Raw genomic sequence first — 16,369 nt, forward strand, 5'->3', positions numbered from 1 at the left:
TGACATATGCTGCTGGACAATGCTGATGGAAATTTTCTAGAAGTGTGTGGAAATCTGCAACATATGGTATATGCTAAACAACAAAATGGGCCCAAAGCATGAAAGATGTGTTGTTGAGAAATTTGAGTCTTAGAGCCAGATTTTACAACCTTGTTGTCTTGAACATTTAAGAAGGGGCTGTAAATTATTGATAGGAGGACACTATCCATATATTAAGCAGACAATTAAAGTGGCTGTGCATGGATGTTTGGAAGCTCTCTCCCAAAGAGTGACTTTGCTTGGGAAGGAAATAGAAAGATGAGACTTCTGTTCTTCCTAGTCTCCCTTGCAAGGATGGCTGTGCTTCTCACAGCCCCTCACCAGGGGAAGGAAGATAAAATGAGAAGCGTTCATATTTGGATCAGTATTTGCATTGCTATGCCCTAAGAAAGAAAACCAGATTGGATTTGAGAGTGGTGTTACCTGAACTCACACTGTCTCTGCCCTGTTGATCACTTTCTCTGCTCATAGCAAAGACAAGCTGGAGTCATACAAACCTGCTGCTTCACTGTAATATTTAAACTGCAGAATCAGCCTTAATAAGATCTGGCTGTGTGACACTGGTCAAGTTATTTCACCTCTATGAGCTTCAGCTATCCTGTCAGTAAAATGGCAGTAACAATGTGTCCATCTGATGGAGCTGTTTTCAGGGGAAAATAAGACAGTGCATAAATGCACTGAACGTGGTGCCTGCCTCATGACACACACATAATAAATGGTTTATCATAATGCATGCACACAGCACCAATCTCAGTTTTGCTATTAATTAATTGCTCCACTAAACATATTAATGCTTTTGTGTTGATTTCCCCATCTGTAAGTTGCCAATGATGTTACCACCTATGTGGAAGTTTGTTATGAGAATCAAATGGAATGAACTACGCCAAGGAGCACTGACATAGGTTGACACACAGTAGGAGCTTCATGGACGTTGTTGCTACTTTTGGCCTAAAAACATCTTTGGGAGCAAAACCTATTTAATTCTCAAGCTTTTAAAGTTTTTCTATTAAGGTCAAGACTGAGCTGGACCATATTCAACAGCAAGTGGATTTCCCCTCTATTCATGAGCTCTGCTGGGCCCAAGCATTCTTTCCACTCACCAGAGGATAGGGGTGCAGAGCTCCATTCCATATCAGAGGGCCCCTGAGTACCATGGGCAGGTCAGTGGGTGAGAACAGAAGACGTCAACTGGGCTTGTTGCTGAAGCCTCAGCTTCTTATGTAGAGAGACTTCGTCCACTGGAAGCTGCCTCCCTGCAACAGCTGGGCTTGTGTGCTGGTGGAAGAGTGGCAGTCCTGTGGATCTGCTCTGCTTTTCCCCCCTAGAGTAACTAATCTGCACATTTACCTGGGGCTTTCCACCACTCCATGTGATTTTTTTTTTTAATTTTTAAAAATTTGTTTAACTTTTTTTAGAGACAGTGTCTTGTTCTGTTGCTCAGGCTAGAGTGCACTGGCAGGATCAGAGCTCACTGCAGCCTTCACCTCCTGACCTCAAATAATCCTCCCACCTTGGCCTCCCAAAGTGCTGGGATTAAAAACATAAGCCACTACACCTGGCCACCCACGTGGTTTTCACAGCACCCCAGGAAGAAGGCAGATTGTACCGATGTGGAAGCTGACCCTCAGAAAGGAGGAATACTTTCTGCGAAGACAGCTTGTACATGGCGAGGCTGGGATGAGAGCCTAAGACCTCGAATCCTACTTCTGTTTTGCTTTGTCTTTTTCACTGTAACTTCCCTTGCACTGTCTCTCAGAGCTCTGTATCCTCTGTAGCATCCCCCAGGCCCTGCCCAGCCTTGTTTTGCCTACTGCAGCCCCTGCTCCATGCATACCCCTTCTCCTCTAATAGCTTCATCCTTACAGCATGACTGAAGTAAATGTAACTTGACCAAAATGATTCTTTCTAAAGGCACAATGACTAATATTTACCAGAAGGTATGGAAAAAAGAGACTGGATTATTCTAACCACATCGCATTGTGGCGAATTCCAGGCACTCAACAACACCAGATCTTGAGGCAAGGGGCAGAGTGGGAGGCATAGCTTTGCTGCTAATCGGCAGGTGACATCAGGCTGTCTTCTTAAACCTGAGCCTCAGCCTCTTCATGTATGAAATGAAGTCATTCAACCCTAAAGCTTTCAGAAGGCACATCCAGCTCTAGGATTCTTTGAAATAAGGAGAAGCATTTCAACCGCTGAAGAGATCATGTTGCTTCATTCTCCTCCTCTTGTTTTGGGTAAGGATGCACCTGGATTTGGAGATCTTATCAAGGCGAGACATGGTCAGTTTCCCTTGACATCCTGCAGCAACTCCCTGTGCAGGGAGCTATGGGGACATAAACCTCAAGATTCCACTCTCCTTGGAAATCCCTAAGGATTCTTCCTTTTTATTTAGTCTCCAGGGAATCTCTTGTTCCCTTTTGGACCAGGTCCAAAGGTTACTATTTAATTCTTACGTTTGTCTCCATATCTTCTCCTTCTGCCAACAGCCTGCACAGTTCCCCTAAGAGTCAGGAGGGGTGACTGTGTGTGTCTAAAGTTTCTTCAGCTTTTGACATAGCCACAAATGAAACCTTTAGGCAAGGAAATCAAGCTGTAACAGAGAATAGCAAACTATCTGTAATGGTGAAGATGAAATACAAATTAATATTCCAATTCTGTCGTCTACATGTATATGTATACATCAGCCAGGGTCTAATGAGCACAATTCAATACTCGTCAAACATCTATTGAGCACCTACCATATAGGTGCTTATTTGCAAATTGCTTTATAGTTTACAGAGCATAGATTATGCACTGAATTAGTCAAGGTTCTACCGGTGGCAAAAAAAACAAAACCAGTTCTAACTGTAACTAACTTTTAAAAAACGTATGTATATCTGTGCGCATGTGCATGTGTGGTGGGTGTGATTTACTGGAAGAATACTAGGGCAGTTCAGAGAAACAAACAAAGAACATCTAAGACACAGGAGGGTAGGAACCTTGAGCCGTTTGGGACTGCATCAGTCAGAGTCAAACTTAGTGAACCAAAACTATTCTAGGTCTTTTGAGTAGATGGCATTTAATACAGAGAAGTGGTTACACAGGAGATGGAATAACTGAAAAATCCAAACAGAGGACAGCAGCGTCACCCAGATTAGCAGTAGCAAAAAGCCTACTTCTTCTGGGGCTAAATGTTTTCATTTCATTGGGAGAAGGTGATACTCAAATTCACAAGTGGGGTTCTGTACTAAGAGCTGGAACTATGATAGGGCTGTCTCATCAGGTGCTAGGACACCAGGGTGAGAGGGTTACTCTAACTTGGCATTGAAGCTACTGAAAAGAGACAAAGTCACTGCTGAAGACACCAAAGGGAACAGAAAGGTGGGAGAAATACCTGGTTCTTCCCTTCCCTTGCCCACAAGTCTTCTGCCTGAGCTTCCCACTGCCTGAGCCTACCCAGAACACAGCTGGCAAGGGCACTGGGGTATGCAGCTGCCTGCAATACAGAGTATTGTAGAAGAGAAGAGTCTGTGAGGAGGCAGGCAAATGGCCAGCTTGGAAACCTCAGCCATCCTTACTCCAGAGCACGGCCCCCAGTGCTAAGCTAACTAAGCTTGACTTAGCTAAGCCAACTTTAGTCCCTGGCTTATTGTCTTAAAGGTTCAAGTTCCCAGCAAGGAATGTAATGGCCCCAGCTTGCTTCAGGCAATTCCTCTGGAAGCTCAGCTATGGTCAACCACAGGGTCCGTAAGGGAACTGTTGGGAGTTCCCCCATCCCTGACCTCCTCCAATATAAAATTATAGAGATACATTTTCTCACTTAATGTCCTGGGAACTGGTCTTTATTTTCAGCTTACTCTGCAGACAAAGACACTGAAGTTCAGCAAGAGAGAATAATTTCCCACATAGCGTGTGATGGCCAAGAGCCACGTGGAGTCACAGAGTTTGGATTCAAATTACGACTTTGACTCTCATTGGCTGAGTAACGTTGAACAGACAATTCGACCTCATAGCATTATTGGGAAGATACAATGAGATCACACACACATACATCCACACACAGACACGCACATGCAGGTACACACAGACCTGGCAAAGCTGGTATTCAGAAATCCCTATTTCCAACAGAGCAGCTGCTTTTCTTTGCATGTCATGACCCAATTCATGGAAGGTTTTAGCAGGTTAGTGAGCTTTCCCATCTCATTAAATAAGGCTGTTGTGATGCAAAAGGTCACTCAGAGTGATCTGCATTACACAGGAAGATGCGATTAATATCTTCTAATCCATGCATTCTCAACATGGTGCCAGGGGATGGTGGTGGTACAAAAATTGGTTCTTGAGGAAAGAAAGTATCTTACTCTTTTTGTGTATAGAGCACATATACACACATAGAGTATGTGAAGGACTATAGAATATGTTTTTGGTATTAAAATTTCATGGGGGAAAGTGGTGATTAGGAAAAACATATGTAAAAGGCTCCTTAGGCAGGCAATAATCAGATGCCCTTAGCTCTCACTAGAAAGTCTTTTATTGCTCAATAGAGAGTCATTCCTGCCATGCCCAGGGGAGACTTTTGGGGGCAGGTAGCTGATATCCTCTGACTTAAGAGAAGCACGGGGCATAGAGGTCATGCTATGGGCTTTTGAATCAGATAGAAGTGACAGTCTCTATTGCATCCTAACCACATGCCCTGGGAAGCTACTTTGCCTCTCTGAGCCTCAGTTTCTTTAACTCTGAATTGTGGATGGTTATTTTTCCTTGCAGACACGTGGAAAGTATGGGAGACAGAGTCTGTGAGGCACAGTAAGTGGCATGTTTTTGCTGCTCCATGCAAGGCGCTTGGATCACCCTAACTTTGCTCAAGGCTGAGACTTGAAGCCTTTTTCTCATTTCTGATTTTCATATCACGCTGTCTTGTTCTCTCTCTCCCATCTCCTGACTCCTTACTCCTCCCCACCCCTGACTCATGGGCCTAATATCTTTCCCTGCATCTGACTTTCCTCCAATGTATAGGACCCACCCTGGGGTCCACACCAGTCCTACCAAGTGCTGGACTTTCCTTGCCTGCCCTTAGTGGCTTTTGAGAGTAGATCAGACAGTCTTGTCTGTCCCTGAGTCCTGTCCACTCACCCTTAGCCATACACCGGGGATGCAACAATTATCCCATGCAATGATTATCCTGTGTGGCTTAGATGGTGGTTCTGCCTTCAGAATTCCAAGACAAGGCCTTGTTCCCCACGCAGTCTCAGAGGCCTGGCATTGCAGAGTCAGTTTCCCTGTTTGTACCCAAGCTGGCAATTCTCTAGCTTCCTGCCTGGGTGCTAAGTCTTTAATGCTGCCCTTCCTATGTTATTGCCAGTGGGTGGTGGAGAAGTTCTCTGCAAACACTCAAGATCTGCCTCCTTCACAAATTACTGCTTCTGCTTTGTCTCAGTTCACCTATAGGTTCTTCAAATACAGACCTGGCTCTAAACCCCTCTGCATTGGTGTTTTTTACTAATTCATTTATCATTCATCCATCCACCCATTTGATCACTCAGCAAACATATATCAGTCACTTACTGTATTAGTTTCCTAGTGCTGTCCTAACAAAGTGCCACAAAATGAGTGGTTTGAAACAACAGAAATGGACTGTCTCATGGTTCTGGAGGGTAGGATTGCACATTCAAGGTGTGGACATGCTCCCTCTGAAGGCTCTAGAGAAGAAGTCTTCCTTATCTCTTCCTAGCTTCTGGTGGTTGCTGGAAATCTCTTGGGTTCTTTGGCATGCAGATGCATTACATCAATATATTCCTCCTTCTTCATACCATCTTCCCTGTGTGTCTCTCAGTCTCTTAAATTTTTTTGTAGAAATGGGATCTCATTATGTTGCCCAGGTGGTCTTAACTCCTATCTTCAAGTGATTCTCCCACTTCAGCCTCTCAAAGTGCTGGGATTACAGGCATAAGCCACTGTACCTGGCCTCTCTCTGTCTCTTCATATATCATTTTTATCTCTGTGTATCTATCTCCAAATTTCCCTCATTTTATAAGGACCGGAGTCATAGAATTTGAGCCCACCCTAATCCAGTATGGCCCCATCTTAACTTGACTACATCTGCCAAGTCCCTGTTTCCAAATAAGGTCAGATTTACAGATACTGAGGGTTAGGATATCAACATATCTTTTTAGGAATGTGATTCAACCCACAATATCTACTATTTGCCAAGGCCTGTCTGTGCTAGACTGTGACCAAGCAATGGACTCACTGCTCAATTTTATTGTGAGTCAACTGGTAAGGAGACAGGAGGCGACACTCAAAGCTGTCTCCCCGATCTGGGATGAGTCAAGCTTTTATGATGTTCCTAACTAGTCCCAGGTGATGCTAATGCAGCCGCTCAGCCAGGCTGGTCATGTTAACAATTAGAAGGTTAAGGCTTTTTCCCATTGAGCATGCCCAAGCCACATGACTTGCAGGCTTTGCTCTACCTTATCTATAGCAACTTAAGCAATGACTAATTGGCTTGAGCTGGTCCCATGGTTACAGTATTACTGCCCAATTCTTAGTGTGGGCTCCATGAGTTCATACCTTCAAGGTACATTCAAGCCATGAGGGGTCATCAAACCAATTCTTTGTTTCTGTCCAGTCGTCATTCTCAGGCAACTGCCTGGATCTCTGGCCATCTCTTTCCATTAGAGCTAATTTTTTCAGATTTAAACAACAACAACAACAAAAAAAAAACATTTAAAAAATCATCCCATTGTCTGTGTGTAACCTCTAGGAAACAAAAAGTTTAGCTCAGTGGCCTATCTGTGCAAACATCTGCCAGGATGAGGCTGTGCTGCTAGCTCAGAGTATAATAAGAAGAAATGAGAAAAGGAATTGAATTAGAGGGAACAAGAATAATCACCTGTCTCAGGTTCTCTTGGAGGGAGAAAAAAACAAGCAAACCATGATTTCAATCATTTTCAGGGGAATCCGCACTCCCAGCTTCAAAGATCCAACAGTTCTACTCAATTTTCCCTTTGGAAACTGGCAGACTCAACAGTTTCCCAGAAAAATCACTTACTGCAAGGGTCAGCAAACTCGTTCTACAAAGGGCCCAATCGTGAATACTTGTAGCTTTGTGGCTGCAAGGTCTCCATCACAACTGCTCAGCAATGCTGTTACAGTGAAAGCAGCTGTGGACAATCCACAAAGGACTCCCCCAACTGTGTCCCAATGAAACCTTGCTTACAAAAAGAGGCAGTGAACCAGACTTGGCATGTGGGCCATACTTTGCCAACCCTTGGGTTATGGCAGAGAATTATGAAGAACCTCCAAGGAACTAAATCTGAGAACCAGAAAGGGCCTTGAGTATGAGCCAGTGGCAGGGAATTGGACTATCTCTGCACAGCCAGCCTAGCTTGCATGTCTCACGATGGGGGTAGGTATTTCTCCAGATCATGTACTCCATCTATTCTGTAAGGAAGTTCCTACTTACGCTGACCTGAAATCCGTCTCCCTGTGTCTTCCTCTATTGGTCCTTGGGGCCACATATAACTGCCCCAAACTCTTGCACCCAATAGCCCTTTGAATATTTATATCCCCCGAGTCTTCTCTCCTTCAGATAAAACATTCTAAGTTCTTGTGATTATCTTTTTGGCTAACATGGCTTTAATTCCTCCCCTTTTCAAATCACCCTCATCATGTGGAATGATGGTTTCAGACAGAAAAGCAGAAAGAGCTGTTACTTGAGACACTCACCAGGAGGGCGAGGTGATTGGCTTCTGGGTGGCAGAGGATCCTCAGCTGGGGAATGGGATAAGGATGCTGAGCTCACAGAGTTGCTGTGAGGAGGAGATGGAAACTATTTGCTCCCATGAAGCCTGGCACACAGAGGGCTCTAGGTAAGTAATTCAGGTAGTATCTTGGGACACCAGAAGGAATGGTCAGGGCTGATGAGGAGAGATGACTCCTGGAAGGTGACTGGCTCCTGCAATGGTGTAGAGAGTGGAAGAGTCCAGCTTGGTGCATTGAAATGGCTTTAATGATTCTGACACAGATGTAGGTGGAGTAAAACCAGGCAAATGAGGGAACCCATCTGAGTCAATCAGGGCGCTCCCACTGGGGAGATTTATTCGTGTGTTAGTGGTGATGCAGGTGTGCCAACAAGCCAGAGGAGACCAGAGTGGAGGTGGTCTTGGCCTCGAAGGGACTGGCAAAATGTCAGCTTGTTCTCTCAGGACGGCTGAAGGATTCTTTGTGTCTCCTCAATTATGTTAATTCCGATCTTGCAGAATTCTATTTTCAATGTGTGCTTGATTAGAAGGATGGGGACTGGGTTGGGGGTAGGAAAGACTATGGGCCTCTCTCTTTTTCTCCCTCCCTCCCTCTCTCCCTCCCTCCCTCTCTCTCCCTCCCTCCCTCTCTCTCCCTCCCTCCCTCTCTCTCCCTCCCTCCCTCTCTCTCTCTCCCTCCCTCCCTCTCTCTCTCTCCCTCCCTCCCTCTCTCTCTCTCCCTCCCTCTCTCTCTCCCTCTCTCCCTCTCTCTCCCTCCCTCCCTCTCTCTCCCTCCCTCCCTCTCTCTCCCTCCCTCCCTCTCTCTCTCTCCCTCCCTCCCTCTCTCTCTCTCCCTCTCTGCCTCCCTCTCTCCCTCACCACCCTCATCTCAATCTCTTCCTCTCCCCATGAACCTGGTCCAAAGGTTTGAAACAGTGGTACTTGCTTTGCTTCAAAATATCATATCTCCTCACCATCCCTCTCCCTCTGTTGAAACAGACTTTACAAACTATTCAGATTACATAGGAAGAATGGCGGCCAAACTTGGCCTGAATAATGTTAACAATTGCAATTTTGTAATTCTAAGGTTCTGAGGACAGATCTGACTGGGTGATAAACTGCCGTTATTTCTCCAAGAGCAATGAATTATTAACCACCCACCCACTTTATCCCTGCTGTCCCCCTCCCTCAAGGAAACGAAGAATTAACTACCCTGAAGTTATTTTTCCCAGTGTGGTAAAATACCAAACTCCCTTCCCCTGATGCTCCAACTTGGGTTTCATCTTCTTTCTGGTCCCTCTCCTGGTAGATAAAGTTAACATGGGGATTCTGATTTAATCTATTTGTTTGACCAAATAGCCTTTCAATTTAAAAACATGTCTTGAAAGTCTACTATATATAAGCCCCCTGTGCTAGGCAATAGAAGTGCAAGTATGAAAATATAGCCTTTGACTTATAAAGTACTGCAGTTCAATTTGGGTGACAGACTTATAAGCAAAAATTATCCTATGACAAGATGATTAATTAAGGTATGTATTTGTGGTATCGGGACCATAGGAGAATAAACTTAAATGTCATTGGCAGGAATAGAAAAGCAGGAACACGGCTGGGCGCAGTGGCTCATGCCTGTAATCTCAGCACTTTGGGAGGCTGAAGTGGGCGGATCACCTGAGGTCAGGAGTTTGAGACCAGCCTGGCCAACATGGTGAAACCCCATCTCTACTAAAACAATCCAAAAATTAGCTGGGCGTGGTGGTGGCCTCTGTAATCCCAGCTACTTGGGAGGGTGAGGCAAGAGAAACCCTTGAACCCCGGGAGGCAGAGGTTGCAGTGAGCTGAGATCCCACCACTGCACTCCAGCCTGGGTAACAACAGCGAGACTCCGTCTCAAAAAAAAAAGGAAAGAAAAAAAGAAAAAAGAAAAGCAGGAACACAGGGTTCCATGAAGGAGGCAGCATGAGAGCTGAGTTTCCTAAGCAAAGACACTTGTGGCTGCAGAGAACAGTTTGTACAAAGTGTTGAAAGAAGCATCGTCTTTGGACATCCCGATCTGGAGATGAGAACAATTTTCTTCATTGCTCAGTAGTGTTCTAACTGGATGCCATTCATGAAAAATAAAGCCTCTATTGACTCCCAGTTGGTCTCCTGATTGGCACTTTTTTGACGTGTAGGTTGGGGGTCTGGTATTTAACCTAGATGGTATTCATGAGTTCATGATTTTTATGGACCGCCTGCCATTTGCCAAGCACTGTGGTAGGAAATGGGGATTTCCTGATACCAGTTTGAGTTCTCCGGAAGCAGATGCTGAGGCTGAGTTTTGGGTGCAAGATATTTATTTGGAACCAACGCCTGTAAAAGGGATGAAGAGGATGCAGGGCTAGGTGAAGAAAGAGTTTGAATTTCGAGGTTGACTGGAAGAAGCTTACATTAGTAAACCCAGGATTTCTCAGACTCAGCCCGGTTGACATTTGGGGCCAGATAATTCTTAGTTGTGGGGGCTGTGCTGTGCATGGTAGGACATTTAGCAACATCTCTGGCCTACACCCACTAAGTGCCAGCAGCACCCTGCTAAGTCATGACAACAAAAATTATCTCCAGAAATTGTCAGACCTTTTGGGAGGAGATGGGGGTGCAATCACCCTTGGTTGAGGGCCACTGAATGGTGGGCTTGGATCAAGACTCATCTCTCAGAGTTGATTCAGAGTGGGCAGAGACATTCAGGTCTTCACTTCTCAGTCACTGCCTGGGGCTGCCCTGGAAAGCTTGACCCAGAAAGGAGCCGACAGAGGTGGTTGGCCATGTTCTGCACAGCAGGACAGCATGCCCTTCCTTGGAGGGGGTCCAGGGCATCTCTCCTGTGTGACAGCCCATGCTTGCATCCTCAGCTTCACTTCTCCATATGCCATGGGAGGCAGCTGCTCTAGGATGTTGGCTAGCTCTTTGTCCTAAGGGGATGACCACAGCCTCTGCCACAGCCGTTGTCATCGGGACCACAGTTGACACTCACTGCTTCTCTTCTCCTGTCTCCAATCTAAATTCCCCTCAGACTTAAATACCACCCATCCATCTGGCTACCTCTGAAATCTCAGCTTTATAGATGGCTGGATGCAATGCCCAGTGCTCTTCTCACTGGGAGGCATTTCTCTTGCTGCTATCCTTCAAGGCCACTCCTGAATGGGGCCAAAGTCCATGTTGGGTTGCAGCTGCATAGCAAACTGACCCATCCATGAACCAAGCTCAGACATTTTCCCCACCTTCAGCTAGCCATACAGCATCTCCCATACAAGCACAGGTGTGAGCTGGGAGGCACCCTGCTGTGACAGCGGGGAGGCCATGGCAGTCTGCAACGCCTGTTCATTCAGCTGGCATGTGCTCTCCAGTCCTGCTTAAGCTTAGATGACCACTTCCATCTTGCTGTGGATGGCTGCTCATCCTGCCCAGCCTACGAGTTAGTGATTCTGAGTGGACCCAGCTCATGATGGGCAATTCCAGCCAGATGGTCACATGGTGTTACCCGGCCAGCCAGTCTATCTCCACCAAGTGGCCAGTAACAAACAGGAGTTGTTTTGAAAAGACGTGATTCTGTTTTGTAAGTGACACAGCTTTTGGCTAAAATCCAAGGGACTGTCAGGGATCCATTTCCTGGAGCTTGCCACAAACTCCAGATGGCATCTCTCTCCACCACTGACACCTCCAATGGCAAAGGCTCTGTTGAGTCCTATAGCCCATGAGGTACAACTCCTTGCACCACAGGCTGGACCTGTTGCAGAGGCCCTGTGTGGTCCTGTTCCCCCTCAAAGCTGGTTGCCTGTTATGTCATCAGCCTAAGAATCAAAGCATAGAATACCATGGGTGGCATGTGCTCTCACAAAAACCTGAAAAGACCCACCAGATGCTGTGCTTTCTGATTTGTGGAGGGAGGCTCAAGATGAGGGAAGTTCCCTTTTACTTTGTAGGCAATGTCCAGGCCTACATGCATGCCTCTGGCCACTGGATCCATGAACATTCTAGGGATGGTGGCAGGACTTGAATCTTGGTACGATTTCTCTGCTAACCTGGGGAACATGTGTCTTATCAATGCCTGCACCAGCACCTCTTGCTCATTTGGTCCTATCAATATAACATCACCAAGGCAATAGATCAAAGGAAAGCTCCGTGGCACATCCAGTGAGTCCCAAGCTCTTAGATACTGTTATGAAAGGAGGCCAGAGAGCTGATATAGCCCTGGGCTCTCTGAGTGTCTATGGTTGTCCGATCGGCACGGGTGAAACCATCTGTGATCTTCCTTCCTTATTCTAATACAACAGAACATATCTGCCATATCAGTGGCTGCCTACCATGCCCTGAGGTTGTTTTAATCTGCTCTAGTAAAAATACCGCAGCTGGCATATAGGCTACCATCAACGGCAACCACTTGTCTGAGCTTGCAATTGTCTAGAGTTGTTCTCTTGGATCCATCTGATATCTGCAGGGGCCACGCCCATGAACTGAATGGGAATACAATGAAGGTTACCAACCCTACCTGCAACCTTAGATTCTTAAGAAGGGCTCTTTTTTTTCCCCACCTCCCTCAATTGGGGATTGTTTTTATTTGCCATTTACTATATTGACCAGTTGGGGGAGGGCACAATTTTAGAAATTCCCTCTTAGTCTTCCCCACTGTGATAGCTTTTATTCCACAGGCCCAGTGTGGAGCATGACATAAGCAACTACCTACTTTCTAGTCTCTTAGAACATGTGTTTCCAACCTTTCTCTAGATTGATAACTGTTACGTGGATTTGGTATTTGCCCCATCTGTAGCTATACGATTTCAGGAAGGGTGTGTATGAATTAAACTCATGTCTTTGGTATCGAGATGTAAAGAGCACCCAGGGCTCACAGGAAGGTACTGATGTCACCAGGGGACCAAATGCTCACAGGAGAGCCAGGACCATCCTCAGAGGACCACATCTCCACTGTGGCTGCTTTGAGGCTCTCACTCCTGCCCCAATGTGCTCACTCCTCTTTTCTATTTATTTATTTATTTTTGAGACGGAGTCTTGTTCTGTCACCCAGGCTGGAGTGCAGTGGTGCGATCTTGGCTCACTGCAACCTCCGCCTCCGGGGTTCAAGTGATTCTCTTGTCTCAGCCTCATGAGTAGCTGGGATTACAGGCAGGCACCACCATGCCTGGCTAATTTTTGTAATTTTTAGTAGAGATGGGGTTTTGCCATGTTGGCGAGGCTGGTCCCGAACTCCTGATCTCAGGGTGATCCACCCACCTTGGCCTCCCAAAGTGCTGGGATTACAGGCATGAGCCACCGCACCCGGCGTCACTCCTCTTTTCATAGGATGTGATTGTTATGCAGATAGAATAATGAACTTGGAGCATCTATAAAAGTGGGGAAATTGGGAAGATGAAATTTTAACCAAAATAAACTGCTCCAAATTACTCTTTTACAATGGACCTGAGAGGTCACATTGCATCACCAACAAAAGACTCAGCAGAGGCAACCAACACAGAAGATCACAAAGGACCGTGGAGGTCACATTTATTTCCTTTGGTCTTCCCGATGAATCCTGGGGTCCTGAGCTGAAATTCTAGATGGAGGAGAGAGGAATAGGTAACAGTAAAGTCTCTTAATAGTAAAAGCTGCTTGAAAATACCAAGTGATCTGCTGTTAGTCTGATGGGCTTCCCGTTGTGGGTAACCCAACTTTTCTCTCTGGCTGCCCTTAACATTTTTCCCTTCATTTCAACTTTGGTGAATCTGACAATTATGTGTCTTGGAACTGCTCTTCTTGAGGAGTATCTTTGTGGCATTCTCTGTATTTCCTGAATTTGAATGTTGGCCTGCCTGGCTAGGTTGGGGAAGTTCTCCTGGATAATATCCTATAGAGTGTTTTCCAACTTGGTTCCATTCTCCCCGTCACTTTCAGGTACAAAAATCAGACATAGATTTGGTCTTTTCACATAGTCCCATATTTCTTGGAGGCTTTGTTCATTTCTTTTTACTCTTTTTTCTCTAAACTTCTCTTCTTGCTTCATTTCATTCATTTGATCTTCAATCACTGATACCCTTCCTTCCACTTGATTGAATCGACTACTGAAGCTTGTGCATGCATCACGTAGTTCTCGTGCCATGGTTTTCAGCTCCATCAAGTCATTTAAGGTCTTCTCTATGCTGTTAATCTAGTTAGCCATTCGTCTAACCTTTTTTCAAGGGTTTTAGCTTCTTTGCGATGGATTCGAACATCCTCTTTTAGCTCGGAGAAGTTTGTTATTACCGATTGTTAACACCCCACTGTCAACATTAGACAGATAAACAAGACACAAAAAGTTAACAAGGATATCCAGGATTTGAACTCAGCTCTGCACCAAGCGGACCTAATAGACGTCTACAGAACTCTCCACCCCAAATCAACAGAATATACATTCTTTTCAGCACCACATCACACTTACTCCAAAATTGACCACATAGTTGGAAGTAAAGCAATCCTCAGCAAATGTAAAAGAACAGAAATTATAAAAAACTGTCTCTCAGACCACAGTGCAATCAAACTAGAACTCAGGATTAAGAAACTCACTCAAAACTGCTCAATTACATGGGAACTGAACAACCTGCTCCTGAATGACGACTGGGTACATAACGAAATGAAGGCAGAAATAAAGATGTTCTTTGAAACCAATGAGAACAAAGACACAATGTACCAGAATCTCTGGGACGCATTTAAAGCCGTGTGTAGAGGGAAATTTATAGCACTAAATGCCCACAAGAGAAAGCAGGGAAGATCTAAAATTGACACCCTAACATCACAATTAAAAGAACTAGAGAAGCAAGAGCAAACACATTCAAAAGCTAGCAGAAAGCAAGAAATAACTAAGATCAGAGCAGAACTGAAGGAGATAGAGATAAAAAAAAACCTTCAAAAAAATCAATGAATCTAGGAGCTGGTTTTTTGAAAAGATCAACAAAATTTATAGACAGCTAGCAAGACTAATACAGAAGAAAAGAGAGAAGAATCAAATAGACGCAATAAAAAATGATAAAGGGGATATCACCACTGATCCACAGAAATACAAACTACCATCAGAGAATACTATAAACACCTCTATGCAAATAAACTATAAAATCTAGAAGAAATGGATAAATTCCTGGACACATACACTCTCCCAAGACTAAACCAGGAAGAAGTTGAATTCCTGAATAGACCAATAACAGGCTCTGAAATTGAGGCAGTAATTAATAGCCTACCAACCAAAAAAAGTCCAGGACCAGACGGATTCACAGCCGAATTCTACCAGAGGTACAAAGGGGAGCTGGTACCATTCCTTCTGAAACTGTTCCAATCAATAGAAAAAGAGGGAATCCTTCCTAACTCATTTTATGAGGCCAGCATCATCCTGATACCAAAGCCTGGCAAAGACACAACAAAAAAAGATAATTTTAGACCAATATTCCTGATGAACACTGATGCAAAAATCCTCAATAAAATACTGGCAAACCAAATCCAGCAGCATATCAAAAAGCTTATCCACCATGATCAAATTGGCTTCATCCCTGGGATGCAAGGCTGGTTCAACATATGCAAATCAATAAACGTAATCCATCATATAAACCGAACTAAAGACAAAAACCACATGATTATCTCAATAAATGCAGAAAAGGCCTTCAACAAAATTCAACAGCCCTTCGTGCTAAAAACTCTCAATAAACTAGGTATTGATGGAATGTATCTCAAAATAATAAGAGCTATTTATGACAAACTCACAGCCAATATCATACTGAATGGGCAAAAACTGGAAGCATTCCCTTTGAAAACTGGCACAAGAGAGGGATGCCCTCTCCCACCACTCCTATTCAACATAGTGTTGGAAGTTCTGGCCAGGGCAATCAGGCAGGAGAAAGAAATAAAGGGTATTCAATTAGGAAAAGAAGAAGTCAAATTGTCCCTGTTTGCACATGACATGATTGTGTATTTAGAAAACCCCATCATCTTAGCCCAAAATCTCCTTAAGCTGATAAGCAACTTCAGCAGAGTCTCAGGATACAAAATCAATGTGCAAAAATCACAAGCATTCCTATACACCAGTAACAGACAGAGAGCCAAATCATGAGTGAACTCCCATTCACAATTGCTTCAAAGAAAATAAAATACCTAGGAATCCAACTTACAAGGGATGTGAAGGACCTCTTCAAGAACTACAAACCACTGCTCGACGAAATAAAAGAGGACACAAACAAATGGAAGAACATTCCATGTTCATTGATAGGAAGAATCAATATCGTGAAAATGGCCATACTGCCCAAGGTAATTTATAGATTCAATGCCATCCCCATCAAGCTACCAATGACTTCCTTCACAGAACTGGAAAAAAACTACTTTAAAGTTCATATGGAACCAAAAAAGAGCCCACTTTGCCAAAACAATCCTAAGCCAAAAGAACAAAGCTGGAGGCATCAGGCTACCTGACTTCAAACTATACTACAAGGCTACAGTAACCAAAACAGCATGGTACTGGTACCAAAACAGAGATATAGACTAACGGAACAGAACAGAGCCCTCAGAAATAATACCACACATCTACAACCCTCTGATATTTGACAAACCTGACAAAAGCAAGAAAT

Source organism: Gorilla gorilla, chromosome 7 (assembly GCF_029281585.2).
Source record: "Gorilla gorilla gorilla isolate KB3781 chromosome 7, NHGRI_mGorGor1-v2.1_pri, whole genome shotgun sequence".
Taxonomy (NCBI): domain Eukaryota; kingdom Metazoa; phylum Chordata; class Mammalia; order Primates; family Hominidae; genus Gorilla; species Gorilla gorilla.